Consider the following 22,363-nt stretch of genomic DNA (forward strand, 5'->3'; position numbering starts at 1 on the left):
TTAACTTCAGGAGGGGAAGCAGGACAAAAGCCATCAGGGAAGACAAGGACAAATCATCTTTAGATGAAGTGTTTTAAGTGCTCTGATTCTCCTCCCACGTCATCACTGTGAATTAGGTGCCCTCTGCTCGCCGCTGAGGGGTGTAGAATATAAACAATGCCAAGGGAACGGATGTTAAACGAATGAAAGTGGAAAACCATGAGGGTGTCTATCTTAGTCAGCCTCGTAAATCTCAGTTCCCTCGCCACGCCGCCGTGCTATACTGATGTTGCGCTCTGACAAGCTGCCAGCCGAGCTCAAGAGTGGCTGCGTGCGGTGTGGTCTGGTCGATCCCGCTCTTAGCAGTTTCAACCGAGGCAGACGTTGCAGGCAGAGCCGTGTCTTTGTTTTATGCAAATCCATGCATATGAGGAGGGGGAAGGGGGTAAGGGTGGGGGCGATGAGCAGTCTGGCCACGTAGCTCCAGGAGGACAGGCTGAGTGATGGAGACGGAGAGCCAGGTCTCCGTGTCCTTGCCTGGGGAAAGAGTGTCCTGACTCCGGCCTAGACGCCACCAGGACACTGTGTCACTGCGCCACCTACGCAAGAGAAAAAATAACTTTCCAGCCACACATGTATTTACACTGTGAGATGTTGGGATGGCAAGGAGATAAAGAGAGGTTAACGTTGGTATGAGGCTGCCAGTGTGTCTCACCTGCGATTGGTGTGTGTGTGTGTGTGTGTGTGTGTGTGTGTGTGTGTTATGAAGGCAGGCACACCTCAGGGGTTCGCCATGCAAAGAGACACTGGAGTTCAGAGCCCAGCAGGGAGTTGAAGGACCCAGAATATGCTGACAAAGATAAAACACCAGGTGTGTGTATATGCACAGTAAGTGTGTGAAAGAGACGGTGAGAAAGAGAGCTGAGTGCAAATATAGATTGGGGAAGCAGGCTTGTGTGTGTTTGTTTGTGTGTGTGTCTGTGTGTGCGTGTGTGTGTGTGATCGCGTACTGTAACAGGTAGGCCAACAAACATGTGGCCAGTGCATGGCACGGTGGTTAAGGTGTAACAGTGACACCCGCACACCACATCTAGTCACAACCATCCATGTATTCTGCTTCCTTCTATCAGTGTAGTTCATCAGCGCAGTAAATTACGTCCCGTGAATGTTTTCTAAACGGTTTTGTTCCCCTCATCCTCTCTCTCGCTCAGCCCTCCTCAGAGCTGCGTGCTAACGGTAACGCTTGGTCGGAGGCTCTCCTATCACAGAGAGCTCTATTTCTGGGTGCCAGGATGTTGGTCTCAGTCATCGAGGGCAGATGAAATCGATCCAGATTGACCTGTCATGTGGAGGAGAAAATGAATGAGATAGAGGAGGGGTGCAGAGGCCATAGCGAGAAGGCGGGGGGGGCAGCGGCGTAGAAGTACAAAAACAACCTCCTGCTCCATATGGGTCAAAAGTCGAGGGATGATTTATTCAAGACTGGGTGTTCTCCCCCCACCACCCTCCTCCTCCTCCGCCTCCTCCTCTCTTCTCCACCTGCCTCTCGGAAAGGAGTGAGAAACTGGAGACTGCTCAGGAGGAGCTGACTATATTTAGCATTGGTGACCAAAGACACTGTGGTCGAACTTTAAAGTTAAAAATATAGATATCCATGTACAGTGAGATGGGCATGGTTTGCGTCACCAAATGGCACCAGCAAGAGTTTCTCAAAGAAAGATTGCAAAACAGCTTTGGGTGCTTCTTCATCAGAAGACTGTTTCATTGTCGTTACCATTAATACTACAAATGATGAAAAATTCAAATGTGTAAGCATAAACATAAGACCTAAACAATAAACTCACATTTTCCTCCTGATTGTGAGAATGATGCTTTCCTAGCAAAGCAAAGAAAGAAAGAAAGAAAGGAAGACAGGGAAAGATTTATGGCTGCGTTTGTATGTGAAGTGGTACTAGATTTAGCCCAGTGTGTTTGGGCAGAGCTCCACTTTGCTAATTATTTTCCCGTGGCAGAGTTCTCAGCATGGCGCTCCTCTCTCGCTCTGAGAAGAGAGGCTCAGCAGTAAGTGCTTAGTCAGACCTGCTCTGGGTGTGAGATACTGTCGGGTCTCTGGTGGACTGTTGGGGGGGGGCGGAGCAGCGTGGGACCGAGCCATCGCAAGGGCGAAGGCTTCGAGGAGAGGGCAGGGCCATCATCACCCATCAGTGAAAGGAAGGAAGGGGTGTAAAATACTACTGTTGGAGACAGTGAACGAGAGCTCTGTATTGTATCTGCCTCAATCCTCATCATCATGTGGTGATATCGCTGTTAGAGCTGGTAGTTTGCAGAGATTGGATGCAGAGTCCTAAAGAACCCAGTCGTTGTGGACATAGCTTGTGTATAAGTCTCTAAAGCGGCAGGATCTACTCATGAGCTATTAGTAAAGGCATGGACTTAAACATATCATCGTTATAGTTTCTATTAGGGCTGGGACGATACTCCGATTCAATACTATCACGATACTTGGGTGCCGATTTATTGCGATTTTTGTTAACTTTTTTACCACTAGACCATGGGAAAAAGGTAAATCATTCACACTAGGGACTTTTACTTTGGAAAATATCTAAATGAATACAGTGAAAAGATTTTCAGCATGTATGTAGTCAGAGAAGTCCTGTCAGCTCCATCAGAGCCGTTTGAATGCATTTCACATAAATGTCAGTATATGGGTGCTCTACAGTTGCAGCATCGGCCGATTTGACCACGGAGATGCGAGTGGCGGCTGGCTTGACCGCATGATACCACGATACGATAATGTTCCCTGTCCACTACAGAGTAAGCATGCAGCTTTAGCCGTGATGTCTCGCTCTGCTTTTCCTGGCAATGTGTGAAACCCAAAGTATTCCATACTTTACTGTATGTGTAGTGTTTACCACTTTGGATTTAAAATGTGTGGGTGCAGGTCGTATCCACGCAGACCCTCTGCCATTTTCTGCTTTGTCGTTTCGGCTCACTGCGGCCGGCTGCGGTTTGTTTTGGTTGACGTATACAGAAAGGATTTGACGTCACGTTACTCAGACTACAACAATAAAAGCTCTAACTTCCTTCTACCTCCGCATGGACTGAAATTTAATTGAATATATTGATTCTGGCATTAAAAAAATCTATTTCAAATTCGTAAAAAAAAAAAAAATGCAATACATAGGTGAATCCCCTAGTTCCTATACTGCCTTGATGTCTGAGCCAATCCCTCAGTCCAGAAGGAACTGTCTGCGTTCTCTCTATTTATACTCCAATGTCAAACCTGTCTTTCTTTCTATCTCTACCTCGTTTTAGAGTGACACACAGCTCCTCCTCTTCTGTCTGCCCCGCTATCCTCCAAATGACTCTCCTCCGCCTCCTCCCAAACAAACTTAGCTTCCTTCCCCTCGCCTCTGTACCCAACATCACTCCCCCCACCCCCCCGCCTCGCCTCTGCCTCACACTGCACCTGCTTCCCTCCTGCTCTCTGCTCTGCTCCCTCTCCAAACGTCACTTTCCCCCCTTCCTCTCCCCCTCCACTCCTATTCTCCCCCTCGTTAGCTTGATGAATGGCTTCACTGCAGGGAAAGTGCTGATTTTCATCCCTCTGTCTGATTTCTGCTGGCTGTTATTAATTTCAAACACTCAGAGAAAAGCAAGTGAGTCAATAAATAAGGAAATGAACACACTTCATCCTGCCATACAGCGGCTCTCACAGTCATTCACCCAGGATGCGGGTCCTCTGTGGAGGCCCAGCCTGCATTTATACTGATAGAGTTCAACTCCACTCTTAAATCACAACATGTTCCAGTATTTTTTACAGTGAGGATAAAAGTCGGCCGGTACCAGTGCATCATATCAAATGTTTCTGGAGTATCTTGCCTCACTCAGACAAACAGGACCAGAGGGAGGCAGGATGGTACAAAGTAAATAGCTCCGAAGAGACCTGCAGCGTCCTCTCTCATCTTTCATCTTTCACTCCAGGTGACCATTTAAGAAATGTATACAGAGGGTGACAATGGGAAGAGATATAGAGGAGATGCAGGGTTAAAGAGAGGCAATGAGAAGCAGCAGCCTAACAGAGTTATTGCTGCACATTAAACGATGCTGTCCACACAGTGTGGCTAGGGCTCTATGTCTAAGTGCACATTACTTACATTCCAGGCTTAATGCATTGTGCTTGCCCGTTAACATCAAACACAAATAGCCTCCGAGGCGATACAATCCTCTCACTTCCGTGCTGTCAGACAGGAGCGCTTGCTCCAAAAGTTGTTATTCTCTCTTTTATGTATTTAATTAAAATGAGTTAGGATGTCTAATCAAAACTGGATCGCCATAATGCATGCACAGACACAGGAATTAAAGCCGGAGATATCATCACGCTGTTTACAAAGTGTTAAGACAAACAGTCTGGTGGAGTATCCTATTAATACATGTCTGAGACACATACACATGTCCTCGGTTGTGTGGTCTGCGCTCGGCAGCGACAAGGCTTATGTTTCCCTTGGCTCAGACAATTAAAACAATATTTGGTATCACATTAATAAACATACAGATTTTATTAAGGCCAACACTTCCTTAATTTGCTGGTATGTCCCTGACGCCTCACTAATTTATTGATTTCAGCTTCCTGTCCTACTGAATCATCGCACAGCACGAATATGTCTCTGTAAAACAGTTATGATATAATAAATTAAATGCAGGTGACTTGCATGTATATAATGTACATCACACTAGGTCTAGAGTGAAAGTGAAAGCACTGCCCTTTGACCTTTATGTTTAAAAATGTCTGGATCTTTAGTTTATACAGACAAGGAAGCATAATTTCATAGAGAAAAATGTGTAGGTCCGAAGAAGTAGTGTGTTTAATTCTATTTTGTCAGTATTGCACTGCACTTTATTTCAGTATCAAGTACAATTTGTGCTAAAGTAATGCACTATAATTCATATAAAACCGAAGTAATATATTCATATGTAATCCACGTAATCGTAAGCCAGGACAGGTGACAAAATATAAAGAGTGACAAAGTCTGCGTAGGGAGGAGGTCAGGGTGGACGAGTGGGTCTAAAAACGATTTGTGTCCCGTGTGAAACCAGAAGTCAACGTTGACTTATTTGTCACGTAATTTACATACTTAAGTAACACCACTTCCAAAGTAGGGATGTCAAGGTGAGGAAATTGTCCCACTGGTTAATAAATTTGTGATAACCGATTATACCAGACATTTTACAAGAAAAGATGAAGGTCAATATTTGTAGAGCGCTTGCATTGAACTTTAACACAGATGGCTGTGTGTCTGGCCTCTCCAGTTGGGCTTTTGCTGCAGGGCCGCAGGTTTCCACCTGGCGCCGCTGTGCAGCACACACCGGCTGTGCCCGCTCCGTCCTCCGCACGGCGATTGCCTCATTAATGTTATGGTTCTCTTACAGCATTGGGTTTAAATCCGAAATATTGCCAAATATGCGCTTTTGCTTTTACACCAAATCCTCCGCCATCGTCTTGTTTGTCAACTCTCTCTCATCCGGTATGTGAAATCTGACTCCTGCTATTCTGAGCTGATGGAGCAGACACTTTCACTTTCAGATTGTAGTGTCCGTCGTCCGACTATCTATTGATAACTCGGCGCTGATAGCGAAAATGAACTAAATGGGTTTTATTTCTATTAAAAGTAGAAGTACATGTAGTTATTTTAACCCAAATGTTGACTTATTTGTCACGTAACTTCCCTACTAACACCATTTCCATACTTCCATACCCAAACCACCATCTTTTGCTAAACCTAACCAAGTAGTTTTGTTGCCTAAACACCGCAGGGGCTTGCGCAGGTACACTGATCGCTCGTGCTGAACATTCCTAGGAAAATGCACGAAAAATAACAAAATAACATCTAGTAAGATATCATACAAATCGTTGTATGAGGATGCGTTGTTTGGTTTGACAACATTGCCAGGTAATGGATTCCCAGACGTTTTGCTGCAGCCTCAATAGACTGAATATACAGCATGTGAGTATAAATATTGATAGGGAAGAATAATAAAAAGTTATAGTTATATAGAGTTTCTTCCTTTTCAAGACTTTGTCAAAGACATTGTGTCCAGTGACAAAGAAAAATTAAATCCAACACTGGTACAAAATGTACACTGCTGTAAATATCCCATTGAGTTTCTGTCATTCCTCATTTGATCTATAAATGAATAAAATACTCTGAAAGCTGAATGTCAAGACACCCAAACTTTGACTTCATGGTGGTAACATAAATATAGAGGAGAGGAGATGATAGGAGAGGAGAGGAGATGAAAAGAAAGGAAACAAAAAGAGAAGAGAGGAGAGGAGAGGAAACAAAAAAGAGGAGAGGTGAAGAGGAGAAAGGAAAGGAAAGGCAAGGAGAGGACAGGAGAGGAGGTGATGGGAGATGAGAGGAGAGGAGAGGAGAGGAGAGGAGAGGAGAGGAGAGGAGAGGAAAAGCAAGGAAAGGAGAGGAGAAAAAAGGAGAGGTGGGGAGGGGAGAGCAGAGCAGAGGAGAGGAAAGGAGAGGAGACGATAGGAGAGGAGAGGAGAGGAGAGGAGAGGAGAGGAGAGGAGAGGAGCCTGTATTAGTAGTAGCTGCAGGGTTAGTGGAGCCTGTATGTCTGCTTCATGGCTCTGTGCTCGCAGACATAACTATTGTGTTTACAAGGCTGAGTTGCTCTTACTGTTAAATTATTGGGGTGGGGGCGTGTTAAAGGAGGAGGAACAGAGGGAACGGGTGGAGGGGGTAAATATTTGTCCCTCTCTCTCATAGTTCTGGCTAACCAGGCTGAGGAATGCTCTTTGCGTTTTATAATTACAGAGTTTGGGTAGTGTCACCCTTGGAGAGTACATGTCCTCAGAGACCTGGCAGAGGAGGGTTTTCTGTAGACACAATGTAGTGACTGGAGGCTGAGGAGTGGCACACTTCTGCACTTCACCACTGCACTGAACAGGCACGTTCGGTTAATGGCCATGTGTCGAGAGGTTACTCTCTGAAGTGTCACACAGGCACGCCGGGCCAGACCGAGCTGTGAACTCAGTCGGTCACCTCGCTGTCGTCTTTTTGTTGGCTTGGAAGGGTGTGTGACCCCTGGGAAAGAATGTTGTGGCAGAGACAAAAACAGAAATCAAGAGACCCACAGTCCCGGGTTGCTCTCACAGCCTCTCTCTATTGAACATGTACAACATCTTCACTGTTCTGCAATGCTCTTTTCCCTCTCTGCGACCTGGCCATTAAAGGAGAGCGATGAGTTCGCAGCTGATAGTCTCTGGTTGCGAAGAGCGGAGAGCAGTGTAGGATGACATTATCGGAAGCGGCTGCATATAGATACAAAAAAAAAAAAAGACACAAACAGAAAGAGAATACTATGGCGCACTTCTCTCCGTATAAACTTCTGTCTGCTTGGATTACACTAATGACCCCTGACAAACCATAATAAGACACATGCATCTCTGAATACTAGCCATGACCAAAGGAATGGCTCTGTGTTTACTTTCCAATTTGACATTCTGCAGTAAAACACTCTTGTTAGCAAAAACTAAAACACCATTAGTTTCCTGTTGTGTCCTTAAACCAATAGGTCACGGTAAAAAAAAAAAAAAGGATACAAGTTAATGCTTTCTCAATATACAACCCAGGACGCCACAACTACCATTAGAGAGAGGGATGTGAGAGGAGGGTGATGGAGAGGGACAAAGCTTCCCCTCCATCCCTGCGGCTGAAGTGGAATAGTTGTGGTGACGGGTTGTGACAGCTGAGGGAGCGAGGGAGCAAGAGGGGAGTATCACTCCAAAATCCCCAGGAAACAGAGAGGAGGGAAGAGTAATTTAGGATGAAACGCCTGCCGTATAGCCTCTCTCAGGCCGCCTCTTCCTGCTGTCTTTCTCACTTTCGGACATGCACGCAGAATCAAAGTCTCTTTCTCCCTGACAAACAGTTTGGGTAATAGATATTTATTTTATTAACTCTCTAGTCACTACATTACCATAATGATTCCGCCAATAAGTATTAATGCTGGCTCCTTGGCCGGACGTCTGGGTCAAAATTAGACGTACGTCAAACACACATACGCCGTACCAGAATTAGATGCACACAGGACGAGCACTCTCATTTCCTTTCCCCGTCTCTTGATAGTATCCCTAATAGACCTCTCTCCCAGTGGCACACTGCTGTTGCAACATTCACCTACTATTGCTTTAATGAGATGTCTGCGCCGCTGTGTGTATGTGTCGGTATGAGTGTGTGTGCGTGCGTCTGTGTGTGTGTGCCTGAGAAAGAAAGATGTTAGCGATCCTTGTGGCCCTGTTTATCTCCACCCTTGTGTTGGAGTAGAGGGAGGTCAGAGGCAGGGCTGCCTGTATCCATCTCCATTCCCACGGCTGCTGTCTCACAGGCACAGTGGTCACAGGAGGATGAAAAGACTATGGATTTTTTTCTCCTCCTCCCTACACTCACCAGAGCAGGAAGATTAGACAGAAGATGAGCACAGCCTGGCCCATTCAAAGCAGCTTTAAGCCCAACACTGGAGGCATCTGACCCAAGCGCTGTGGTTCATGGAGCACAAGTGCACACAAGACACACACGCACACACACACACACACACACACACACATACACACACATCAACTAAGACAAGATGTCTTGGTTCACTTTTCTGGTTCAAAGCTTGGTCATACAGTGCCTGGGTGTTAAACATCAACCCCATGACCTCTGTGTATTAACACGCTCCAAGCACACACACCGCCACACACACATGAAACACCGGCAGAAATAAGCACTCACACTCGCTCACCAGCAGCCCCAGATGGAGGCTGACAGTTGCGTGTGTACAAAAAGATATTTTGGGGAAAACTTGATAGACAATGAGGTGAAGAGAGTCAGGAGGGAAGACGAGGGGAGCCATATGGGGCGGGGTGGTGAGAGACAGAGGAACTGATGCAGGCAAAGAGAAACAGGGAGATAAAATTCAAAGCGCTGCTGCTCTCACTAGCAATTAAAATAATTCTGGTATAATTTGAGAAAGGCCTGAACTGTCTTATCAGTTTCCAGATAAGTCTCCTCCTCCTTCTCCTCCTCCTCTTTTTCAACCAGACGCATGAGTTTTCATGACTGAAAACTGACACAGTATACGCTGATAGCTGCTACCATATGGCCGCCTCCTCTCCACTAAATTCCACTCACAAATGCATGCACTCACACCGAATCAAAAAGCATGGGTCGGCCGACAGGCAGCACCAAGACTCTGAAAGGGCAGTAGCCACATCTAAAAGTGAGCACTGGCTCAACTGTACTTGCTATTTCTGCATGTCAGTGTGCATGCAGTTTTAACCATATAGCATAGCATGCTTTTTCAAAACGTACGTATGTTTTGGGTTTTCAAGCGTCTTCTCTCACTCTCTATTTCTCACCTCACCCGAGATATAATCGTCAAGTGTTTGGCTTCCTAATTGAAACCAGCAATGGAAATTTTGGTTAAAAAAACGCTAAGTGAAAGAGAGGAAGAGGAGAGGGAGTGCATACTGGAGAAAGTGTGGGCGAGCAGCAATGCAAAACTAAACGGGGACTGAAACTTAATGTTATGGTGTCCATATTTATGCGGATTACTTGCTAAATTAAAAATAGCAGCAGATCAAACAACACCCAGGTAGTGGGCATGCACGCAATAACAAACGCTTGCATTTTGCAAATATTATAAATCTGTTTGATACGAATTAGACTTGATCAAGTCATGGGTGCGTTGCTTGGGAACAGCGGGGGCCGGCCTTCTCAAAACAGAGCGACAACAAGAGTGTCAAATGTGTGTCATGACTTTCTAGAGTATAAGTCAAACCTGACTTGAGTCAGTCTTTTTTGTAAATGGGTGCCTCCCTGAACAAAGTGGGTCTTTGGGGAGCCAGCAGCTAACGACTCCAACTTTATAGAGAGATAGATAAACTGAGTGTCCTCCCTTGAGATACAATAGTCATGTGTCATGGTGGAGTTGTTGAGGTCAAACTGTTGACACTCTTCTTGGTAGTTCATGTGACAACTGACAGACTTTCAGTTGCTTAAAGCTGAAGTAGGCGAGATTGGAGTAAATATGATCAAAAAAAGTTATTTTTATAAAACGGTCGTTATATCGTGACAGTAGTGCATGAAACAGGTAACCTGAGAAAAAACCATGTGCTTCTGTGTCCTCCGGTGCTCCTAACGGCATCTGCAAGATTTCACAGACCGGAGGAAAACAAGCTGTAAGAGCTGATCTGAGGTCTGCTGCCAAATGATTTCAGAATCATCTTGTAGTGCACGGTTTAGCTGTAAAATGAGAAAGTTTGTCAAATCTGTTGAAGGAATGCCAAGTTCTGGTCACATGACCGGAGCACAGCCAATAGGAACGCTCTCTCAATGAAATGATCTGTGATTGGTCAAAGTCTCCCGTCACAGGATTTTTTAAAGCCTGAAAACAGAGCCATGAGGAGGAGCAGAAGTCTAGTTATCTCTTTGAACACTTGAATTACAATATGCTGAAAGGTTATTATGGATTTTTTTCCCAATGATGCCAAAAATATACTGCCTACTGCCACTTTAACCATAGACTGCATATAAGAAGTGGACGTAGTCACCGTGACGTCACCCATTGGTTTGTGGATTGACATTTTGAAGCCTCGAGTTTGGTATTTTGGCCGTCGCCAACTTGTTTTTTTGCAACCAGAAGTGACACAAGAGGGTGGAGCTAAGAACTACCAAACACTGTATAAGACATTTTGAGGGGCCCAAAAAGGTTATAATTAACTTTCATGAACTGAAAACGTACTGTGAAAGGGTTAAAGTTCTAAGATTAAAACATGGACAACGCCCAGACTGGACAACGCCGTGGTAACGACCTGTCAATCACGAGGTAGCCACACCCTAAAGCATACCCTGCTTTATGGTCTATTGACTCTAAATGGGATCATAATTTACTAACTGAACATCAAGATGTATTGGAGAAGACTCACAACTTGTGATTGAGACTATAAACTCATGTGTACAATGTTTACTGAGGTAATAAATCAAGTGAGAAGTAGGGTCATTTTCTAGACTTCTTTTTGCAACCAGAGGAATCGAGAAAGAATGCAAGTTTAAGGCACTTCTGCATTGGCTTCACTTTTCAGACCCGGAGGTTACCCATTATGCTTAAAATAAACAATAGTGGCAGGAAATGGTTAGTCGTAGTTATTGTTGAGTATGTGTATGTTGGGTAATGACAGTGTGTATTAGGTGTGAACCAGTGGTTGGCCACAGTTTCACACATGGCTCCAAACTGCCACCATCAGCATGGGTGTCTTTGAAAGAAATTAAACAAGGATACAACTAGAGGGACAATCATATAAGGAACTATCGCTTTTCAAGACTAATGTGCTTAAATGAGATGATAGGTGTGTGCTGTTAAAAAATAATGTAGAGGTGTGACCAAACAATATAAAACATGCTCACAAATTTATGGAATAACTGTTTACCTGTGTGTGCACATGGAAGGCTTTACCGGGCATGCCCAGTAGCGAGACGGCAAGGTGGCAGTATGTCTGCATCATTTGGGAGGTTTGCCGGTTGTCACGGACACATAGAGGGCGACGTTCCAGTGAACAGGAGGTGGGTGCAGTGACATAAGCAGGGCGCAGTGCCCTTACCGCACACGAGAGTCTCACAACACACACATATGGAGGGGTCAAGGGCGTACACACTCCGACTCACACACTCACATTTTTATTGTGATGCGAAAAACGTCCCACAAAAGAATATCTTTCATTTTAACACTATTCTTCTTTCCTTGCCTGTCATACTGTATGTTTTTCAAAGTGAATACATGTTTTTATTCAGTCTGTGGGCAGATACAGTACAACGCAGAGTGCGTCTGGTTCCATACACTTGGCAGCATCCTGCGCACACACTGTGTGAGTGCTGTAAATAGCCCGAGTGCGTCGTGCATCTCTGCTGTGTTTGGACCTATTTTAGAGCTGACACAGGAAACAGGGCCATTCTGACAGCCACCCTGCCAGCCGGTGCTGCACACAGCAGCCCCGGAACCTTCTGTCACACACACACATATACATACACACACTCAGACATGCAGGCATACACACAGACAGAGCAGATTTTTCCATGTTAACAACCTAGCAGTGCTTCATCCACCTCATAGACTTACACGAATCATTTAATTTCCTTTTTACGTCAACGCTTCTTTTCTCATCCCTCTGTGCTATTCCAGTTTTCCACAAACTCTGACTGGAAAGACCTTTAACAAAAGCCCCCCGCTGTCTCACTTGGCAGCCCCCTGTCCCTCATCTTGTCTTTAGTATTGTACATTTCAAACCTCGCAGTGCGTGGGGTGATTTCACTTCTGAGCCAACTAGAGAGGATCTAGCTGCTTTGCTGTGTTACATATCTCTGCATAATAAGCAAAATGATAACTCTGGCAGAGGGGAGCTCAATTACCCAAGACACAGGTTTCTGCTTTCAGCTATATGAGACAGCTGGAGACCTGGCACAGTATACAGAGTTAATTTAGAGTTAATTCATATTGGGTTTTTTTGCTATTCTGGTTTATAGTTTCTGTATTATATTTTTATGAATTTCATTTGTCCACCAGGGTGACGTAGTTTAATTCAGCATCTTTGTCATTTATTCATTCGCTAAATATTTTGAGTAATACCTAAATGAAGCTGCATCTCAGTGACATGACGGCGCTAGCTCATTTAGCATACAGACATAAATGCCTCTTCAAAGGCTCCTTCAGCAGAGTCCCACTCATCAGCAGCCTCTCATATTTGGGGGGGAAAATAAATTCTGCAGGCGGCTCCTGCCTTCCTATGTAATTATGTGCATGGTGATGTGCTTTTACAGCCTGCCTAACAGTCGGAAATTATCTCCTGGAAATGAAGTCCAATTAATTGTGGCACTTTGGAGGCATACGTGTGTGCAGAAACACTGTAATGACACTTAACAGGAAATTGGCTCATGTTGAAATATTTAATAAAAAAGTTGTGAGGTGAAACAACCTCGTATGATACTGACAGATGTAGCCTGTTCTTTCTGTTTTTACACACACACACACACACACACACACACACACACACATTTCGATGAACTGCTCAGATATAAGGAGTTAGAAAAAAGGGAGTGACCCAAACTGCATTTGATTATCATTAAGTGGGACTCGTAGGTACCCATAGAACCCATTTTCATTCACATATCTTGAGGTCAGAGGTCAAGGGACCCCTTTGAAAATGGCCATGACAGTTTTTCCTCACCAAAATTTAAAGTAAGTTTGGAATGTTATTTATCCTCCTCCTCGACAAGCTAGTATGACATGGTTGGTACCAATTGATTCCTAAGGTTTTGTAGTTTCATATGATGCCAGTATCATAGCCTGCTTCAACCTAAAAATCGTATGTTGCGATAATGCATTTAAGAAATTAGTAGCGTTATAACGAACTTGCGTTAATACGTTATCTCATTAACTTTGATAGCCATAATATATATACAGTATATATATACAGTATCTATATATATATATATAGATACAGTATATATATATATATATATATAGATATATATATATATGCAAACAGTATACTATTATATATATACTGTATATATATATATATATATCTCTATATATACAGTATATACAGCATATATATATAGATATATACAGATATATATATCTGTATATATATACGGTATATATATTTAAAACAGAGAGTGTAAAATTGGTGTGAAAAAAATAGGCAGATACAATTATTTTGAATCAGGTATGAGTGCACACTACCTGTCTAACCTAAAATGGGAAAGTCTATAAAAGGAAACAGCAGTCTTTTAGGGTCAGTGACATGTTGTGTCACGCCACAGTAGCTCTCTATTGTAGGGCACACTCTGATGAGTCAGCACTTTCGCAGAATAGCACCTTTTGTTTTTGTCCCTGGGATTGTGGGTGTCCTGCCCAGATCTACTGTCCAGACAGACAAAACCCATTCATGAATTAGATTTTTCTTTGATTGTTTTTTTTTTTCGTTTGCTACTTGTTCCATAATTTCATTAATTTTGTTGGTATTTTGAATATGTTAAAGGGTTCTCATTCACTTTGCACCTACTGAGATTACATTTTATGCAATTATTTAATGACTAAATTTAAAAGCAAACGGGTACCTTTAAAATGTAATCTTCAGTGTAGGAAATCCTGCATCAGAGTTGGTGACTGAGACAATATCTGTTGCAGTGGATGTGGTTGATTTGCTCAAGGGTTCTCCAGCAGCAGCTGAAAGGTTTGAAAGTGAACTCACACTTTTCCCAGGAAATGAGAGGATTTAAACACAGAATCATCTGATTACAGGCCTAATTGAATTGACTGATGTATTATGCATCACTTTTGAAGTAATATCCAAAGGCTATTTCTTTACATCTGATATATTCCCAGAGCTAGACGACATCTTCATAATGCAGGGTTATATGTGATACAAGTTCCTGAAATTCATTTACATTTAAACATCACATTCAAGACAAGTTTTCTCAGATGTGTTCATAAGGCTGTGTGTATGTGTGTGTGTGTGTGTGTGTGTGTGTGTGTGTGTGTTTACATTCACCTCCAAATGTATATTTATTTCTTCATGTTTATAACGCTCACATCCACGTGTTCATTACCTTAGGTCATTCTGCTCTGCTTGGTTACACATAACAGCTCGCTGGTCACTGTGCATGCGTGTGTGTGTGTGTGTGTCTTGCTGTGTTAGGGCCTACTATAGACCCACTGGGCTCAGCAGTATGGCACGTAAATGGCAGCGGAGTGGTGTGAGTGTCAGCCGGAACGTGTGCTTGGCAGGCAGCGGCTATGCTATTAGCAAGCGCTAACAGTTTTATTATTAGAAAATAAACGGTGCGCTGCAAAACTCTGAATGTTATTAGCACCTCACCATCTGGGTCTGACAGCTGTGTTCAGCCACCATCATGGCTGAACTGCTAACGGCTATATCTGAAATCTCCACTCTTTATCTACAGTACTTTCACACTCGTTCTCTGTGTCTGTCAGCATCTCTTCCTCCCTCTCGCTATCTCTCTTTCTTCCTCTCGCCGGGTTTCTTGCAGACATAAAGATAAGTGAGTGGATAATAAGCGAGCAGAGACGAACACAAATACATTTATTTTCACAGCCTCACACACACACACACACGTGCAGAGAAATAAAAAAAAAAGCAGCAGAAGATCTCCTGATTTTTTTTTGTTTTGCGGCCTATGAAATGAGCATTGTGTCCTGTATGACTGTGTTTCATTTGTGATGGTAAACTCATGCTTATTGCCCTAATTTGACTGTTAGAGTAAAAAGCTAAAAAAAAAAATCCAGCAGCAAAACCACAAAAAAGTAATCTGCTCTCACAGAAACTCAGTGCTCTACTATTGTTCAACTCTCTATAAAACATGTTTTACACAGCTGAACATCTCTAAAGGGTGGAAATAATAAGTCATAATGCTTTAGCGGAAAAAAGAGGCATACTGTTTGTGTTTGCTTGCATGTTAACTTCTAAAATGTGTTGCTTTTTATGCACATGCGTGAGAGTGTGTCTGCACGGATACCTTAAAAAAAAAAAAAAGAATTCTGCATGTGTGTTTTTCCTCCCCTATCACACAGCTTTGCGGGGCTTTATTTAAACAGATAACCTGCTACTAGACGCCCCCAGCATCCCCAAAACCTCCTCCTCTTGCCTCCCAGTCTTTCACAACAAACCCCATAGAGAAAGGAGACACCTCCAGAAACGAACACTCTTATTGCAGACACTGCAGAAAAGCCATACCCTGCAGTGCTTCTCTTTCTCCAACAGAAAATACTTTTCTTCACTAAAACAGGCCAACTCCTTCTAGGGGTGCGTCTCCCGCGCTCCACCTAATCTACATGCATACTTACCTTCCTTATATTTAGGGATGTCGCTACCAAGCAGCGTGAAGGACTCTGGATGGCAGAGGAAACTATTTCACATATAGATGCACAGGGCTAGCGTACAGGAATAGAGCAGTGTGTTTTCAATTTCACTGACCCTCTTTTGTATTGTGCCATGGTTATCCGCTGTCTAATTCTATTTATCTGAGTGTCTCTTCACTGTCTGATGGGTTCAGGGACCAGTGTTAAAAAACATTGTTTTTAACAGCTTAAAGGTGGAGAAATGCTTTTATTTTTATTTCTGATTGCTTATGATGATTTTGCCCATGTTGCCTCAGCAGACAGAATATACGGCAAACTCCAGAGTAAATACACTATACAGTTTTAAATCTTTCTTTATCTTTCTTTCTTTAATGAAACAGGATAGGTTTTCTTACTTGCTCAATTTTGATGTGTTATAAGATTTTTCCTAAAACTAGTACTAATGCATTCACGTCATAATTGTGGGGTGGGGAAAAAAAATCGATACAGCATAGTATCGCAACATTTTGCGTGGCAATATTGTATCAATACACGGATATCAAGCATTAATCTTTTATTATATAAACCTCTTAACAATCTGACAGCCCGCCAGCAAGTCTGGCTGCTATTCTGTCTTTCAGAGGTTGTAACAGGCTCAAAGATCTTAAAGTTTTAAAGCTAGAGTAAAAAGCCTAAGGCATCCATTGGTACCAAACATAACGCTCCAAACTTGCACTCAAAATTTTTTAAAGGGCCCCCCTTGACCTTTGACCTCAAGATATGTGAATGAAAACTCTGAGATGAACAGAGTGAAAACTAAACCTTATCAGATAAAACAGATGTTGACAAACTGTAAAAGTGTAAATAATAGCAATATATCTTATCGCAATACTTAGCAAATCACAAAATGTTTAAGTTCGGGATAATATCATATCGTGGGGCCTCTGGTGATTCCCACCCCTATCAGTCACAATTCATAGACATCAGGGATTTCTGATCGCTACCACATCTCCTGCTTGGTCAAAAGAACTACAGAATTGTGAACGGACTGCTGGAAAAATGGCAACAAAGCCTAAATCGCTGGCAGTTACTGTACATCTAAATCAAATCCAAAATTAACACAGTGATGCAACCGATTCAGCTAATTAAAAAAAAGCTACACTATTTATTTGTATCTGGTTTTACTAGTTAACAAACCACCACAAACACATAACACATCAACAGCAGCTACTTTAAGTCATTTACATAGTGTAGCTAAGAGGCTAGCAGCGGTGGAAGCCATATTGGAAATATGCGTCAACACCACCGAGTCTGAATGCCATTCTGCCGACATTGCGTGAATGCAGCACGAGAAGGAATTTTATAGCTGTACAAATAGTGTAACGGTCTGTAATTATTGTAAACGTGCCAGACCATGGATGCAATTTTTAAGCTCAAAGCTAATTTGAACATGAAAGAACAAACATCGTACAGAGTGACACAAAAGAGTCTGTGTCCAGTACGTTGTTAAAGCAGCCACGCTTACTTTAACCATGGCTTTTGATGCACAGATTACTGCTTTGTTCTCTGTTTGGGCAAAAGTGATTCATTTTTAAATCTTCAAAAGTAGTTTAAAGACTTGTAAATCACTTTGTTTTAGTATAGAACTTTGCTCTCATTTGGACTAATTATGGGATTGGGCATTGGGATGCAAGAAAGGGAGCAATTTACAGAATTGTCAGTGAATACTGAGCAAATGAGTCACTCTGGCAGAAGAAAAAACTATTGGGCTCTGGACCTGTTGGAATACGTAACACATCGCCGGCAGCATGCTGCTATTTTCTTCAGCAGCACATGAATGCAGTCTAAACAAACAGTTTCTGAAATGGTATCAAACACCCTGCGAGCAAGCACATTCATTTCACTCCCCCTGAGGTTTTGCAAAGGGACCATTTCTTTTTGATGGTGTGTGTGTGTGTGTGTGTTTACGCAGCTAAATGTGCACATCTGTGTGCTACGTGGTTAATGCACTTGACTTGAGCCTGACCACAAATCAAAGTGATGGCTGGCGAGTACCACATAAGAGGACAGAAATGAAGCAGATAAGTGTCGAGATCAAACAGACCTTCCCCAGTCGAAAGCTCCCCTCGAGGGGCAGGAGGGCTGCGAAGCGCTGCTCGGCGTACGTCTCATTTAGTGGAGGCAGCGCCGCAACCGCTAACGAGGTGATAACACGGACAGACGATAAGTTATTAGTGAAAAAAAAGATCAGTTATGTCACTTTTCCTTGCTCTCTCTGTGTGCCGCTGTGTGTCGTATTTAATGGCATCTTTCATCGTAAATTCTACATGTACAGGGCTATATTATATGTTAGTCTGAACTGGGATCAGAGCTGAAGTGGTCCAAACACAGCAGACAATGGGACTCTGAGGACAGATGAGGAATGGCATTGATGAGAGGTTTCTGTCACTGAGCTGGCCCGCAGCCAGGACCTGATGTGGACTGTGGAGTGTTAGAGTTTGACAAGACTGAACGCTGTTTGTCTGACAGCCAGCTTACTGCTCGGTATCTGAGACCAGATCATAACCAGACCAGACCTCTTCTGCTTCCACATCCTTCCCCCCTTTTCTTTCATGCAGTTTGAGATTTTCTCTCCTCTTCTCTTTAGCCAGATATGTTAAGAATTTTATACAAAGTCTTAAAAGGCCGTTCACATCCATATTTTCCCCTCAGATGTCTGTCCTCCATTACTTTTCTTGTCTCTCTCTTTACCTCTCTCCCTTACATCCCCAGGGGACACCTCTGCAGTTTACAGGGGGTGTGTGGAAAAATTGTGCTCTAGTTCATAAAATTATAAAAAAAAAAAAACTAGGGCTGTCAATCAATTAAAATATTTAATAGCAATTAATCGCATGAATGTCCATAGTTAATCGCGATTTATTTGTATCTGTTCAAAATGTACATTTAAGGGAGATTTGTCAAGTATTTAATACTCTTATCGACATGGGAGTGGACAAATATGCTGCTTTATGCAAATATATGTTACTGGAAATCAATTAACAACACAAAGAAATGACAAATATTGTCCAGAAACCCTCACAGGTACTGCATTTAGCGTAAAAAATATGCTCGAATCATAACATGGCAAACTCAATCCCAACAGGCAACAACAGCTGGCAGTGTGTCAGTGTGCTGACTTGACTTGCCCACAACTGCATGTGATTATCATGAAGTGTGCATGTCTGTAAAGGGGAGACTCGTGGGTACCCATAGAACCCAATTTCATTCACATATCTTGAGGTCAGAGGTCAAGGGACCCCTTTAAAAATGGCCTTTCCTCGCCAAAATTTAGCGTAAGTTTGTAGCATTATTTAGCCTCCTTCTCGACAAGCTAGTATGACATGGTTGGTACAAATGGATTCCTTAGGTTTTTCTTATTTCATATGATGCCAGTGTGTTCACTCTAGCTTTACAACTGTGCCCGCTATAACCTCTAAAATATCAGATAGCGGCCAGGCCCAATGGCGGCCCATCAGATTTTGAAGAGGGTTAATTAAAAATCTCAAGTTGCATTAATGCGTTAAAGACATTAGTGCCGTTAAAACAAATTTGCATTGACGCACTATTATCGTGTTAACTTTGACAGCCCTAAAAATATGTTTTAATATATATAAATTAGGATTTGATTAAAACATATCTCCACATATTCTTATTTTAGAGGAAATTTAGTCTGACTCACCAGATGTAGACTGTAGGTATAAGCATGCCATTGGGCGCGTATTTCACGCGGCATTCTCCTCCCCTAGTGCTATCTAAAGCTATCTATTTTTGCAAAGGCACCGTCTCTGCATCTTGTGCTAAGCTGGTTGGTTCACACAAATACAAACAAGTCACAGCGATTTTTTTCCCCTATACCAGAATGATATTGTGCGGAGCCAGACCTTTCTTTAGCGCTGACACAGCGCTGTGGAGATAGGTCTGGCTATGTGAGACCAGAGGAAAAGAAACACATTAAAAATTGGTGTGCTGCTGATCTTTAGTAGATTTATTGTCTAGCTATGACAGGGTGAGTGCACTCAGTTTCCCATCAACCTGAGTGAGATGTAACACCTTAAAGTCAAGATGAAATGAAAAATGCCTTTTTAGCCCTTTTAGATCACATCCCCGTCATATTGTGCACCTACAGTATTTAAAGATATATGCAAAAAATACTATATCAAAATTCAATCATTTTTTCTTCCCGTAAAACAAAATATGATGTGCACTTACGTAAGCTGGTACCAACCAATTTCAACCAATAATATCATGCCATCCATCCATCAATCTGTAACTTTAAGCAACAAGGGAGATGTTATAAGCCCAACCACTTTTTAGTGGTCCAAGAAGATAAAAAAAAGCCAGACCTAAACATTTACAACTCCAGGATCACTATGTCTTGTAAGGATTCATATGGCAGCCACAGATCCACCACAGCACCTGTGTGTTCTTTGCTGTGAAGTATTTTCGAACGACTACCTGAAGCCATCCCATCTATGGAAGGGCTACGATAAATGGGTGCACAAGCCCATCTGATAGGTCTCTGGGAATATGTCAAAGACAAAATGTTGGGAATCACTGCCATAGCCTTCAGTGTACAGCATTTAGTCTAACTGTCTACCTCTGTCATCGCCTCATTCATTTCACCGTCCGTCCAGGAGCTGTGTTTCAGCTGCCTCTACTAATGGCAGTGTGGCAGAATCAAAGACAGCTTTATAATAGTAATTCCTCCCTACCGACAACCAAATTGTTCTGAGGGAGAAATATTGACTTATCTTGTCCATTGTCCCTGCGGTACAAATTCAACCACACAGCCATGAATACAATAGCCCGTTTTACACTTGAAATAAGGCTTGTACTCGGCTTCCTCTCCTTTTGTGTTTTGCCAGTGTAATACTCCAAAGTTATTTAGGTTTTTGAAGAAGATAGATTTGATAAGTTACGTCTCTGCTGGAGGAAATGTGCAGAGTGTGTGGGTAAGAAGGGGGGGTGCATGTCGTGAGTACTGCATTGAGAAAATGTTATTACATAAATGGACTATGCAAGACAAAGACTTTGATATTATCATAATTAAAAGTGAGCAGCACCATATGGTGAGGGAGAGGAGCTGCACGGAAACAATCAAATTGAAAGCCTCTCAGTGAGCAGAAATACATGAAATGCTCATTTTTCAGCCGGAAGAACTGACAGAGTCTAAACATACACTTTTCTATAACCTTCTCCTCTCCTCTCCTCTCCTCTCCTCGTCCTGTATGTGAGTGTAAGCCTGGTCAGTGCCCTGGGCCCTGCTAGGGGTCTACAGTATGCTCCAGGAATAGTCCATGAGTCACGTGGGCCGCTCTGTGGGATCTGTTCCCCTGGCAGGAAGCTGTTATATGGTTACAGTTATTTTTGTTGTCTGTCTGGGGATAGTTTTTACTGCGCTCCAGAGGATCAATAATTGTCATAAAAAGACTGCGTCACCTGGTGCCCTCTTTGAGCAGGACAGTGAGGTGGTGTGTGTAGGTTAGGGAGGCGTGTATGTGTGTTCATATGCAAGTGCAATGTGCACACGCATGTGCACACAAAAACCTGCTCACATGTCTAAATACAAACTATTTAATTAGACGTAAGAGCAGGTTTTTGTGTGCACATTCGTACAAGATCTATGGGACATTTGTGCAAGTGTGCATGATATATGTTTGCATCAGTTTCTATATGAAGGAAAGATGAGGTGTGAGCTGACAAGAAGTGGTTTGTTCTAACGACAATGTCAGTGTCTGTGGAAAATGTGAAGTATGTTTGTTATGTGAAAGGAAATGAGCTGCAGACGGTGTGGTATCTGAGGTCGCAAGGTGTTTTTAGATGTGTTAGAAATATGTAATATAGGATGGGCTTCCATGGGTCAATCACAGAGTATTAGTATGTGTATAGTAGTAGTATATGTTTAATTTAACTACAGCCTGCATTGCTAATGTGTTATGACTCCAGCTCTGCCACTTTCCCCGTCGCCCTTTACCTCTTTGACCTGCTGCATCTGTCTTCCTGTCTGGAAGGCCACACCGCGTCCCTGTCCGTAGCATGTCTGCCGAGTATCTGTGTCTCTCCTATAGCTTGTCTACTGTATACAGTATATGTGCCACCGTAGCCCTGGAGCTGCAGTCAGCCCTGGGGACTCGGAGAGGAGGTCCTATAACAGCGCAGGCAACGGAAGCTGGCTCCTAGCTAATTGGTTCCTGTGTTAGCGGCACACAGAGACGGTGTCAGAGTCAGCACTTTCCCCTCCCTCTTCCCACGTTCCCTCTCCTTTTCCCTTTCTCCATCCATCCCTCCTTGCCTGCCTGGAAACCACAGATGCCGCAGGTTTGACATCCCTTCAGGACACACGCCTGAGCTAATATGTACATTGCAGGGTGTTTGTGTGTTGACGGAGGACTTGGGCATCATTGCTAATGCTGCTGCCAGTTTGACA

The 22,363-nt window shown here is 43.1% G+C and overlaps 1 protein-coding gene and 1 long non-coding RNA gene across 4 annotated transcripts in view; one reads left to right on the forward strand and one right to left on the reverse strand.

The window, feature by feature from the left end:
* The window catches only part of LOC119476233, a 480,685-nt gene that overhangs the window by 183,900 nt on the left and 274,422 nt on the right, over positions 1-22,363 (reverse strand). The gene's annotated exons all lie outside the window — the stretch shown is intronic.
* mafa (v-maf avian musculoaponeurotic fibrosarcoma oncogene homolog a (paralog a)) overlaps positions 1-22,363 on the forward strand; it is a 94,785-nt gene that overhangs the window by 10,078 nt on the left and 62,344 nt on the right. Inside the window, exon 3 of one of the 3 annotated variants that reach the window (XR_005203972.1) lies at positions 749-850. The exons of the other annotated variants lie outside the window; for them this stretch is intronic. The gene's annotated coding sequence lies outside the window, so the exon portion shown is untranslated. The remainder of the gene's footprint in view (positions 1-748; positions 851-22,363) is intronic. 3 annotated transcript variants of the gene reach the window in all.

Source organism: Sebastes umbrosus, chromosome 2, assembly GCF_015220745.1.
Source record: "Sebastes umbrosus isolate fSebUmb1 chromosome 2, fSebUmb1.pri, whole genome shotgun sequence".
NCBI classification, from domain to species: Eukaryota; Metazoa; Chordata; class Actinopteri; order Perciformes; family Sebastidae; genus Sebastes; species Sebastes umbrosus.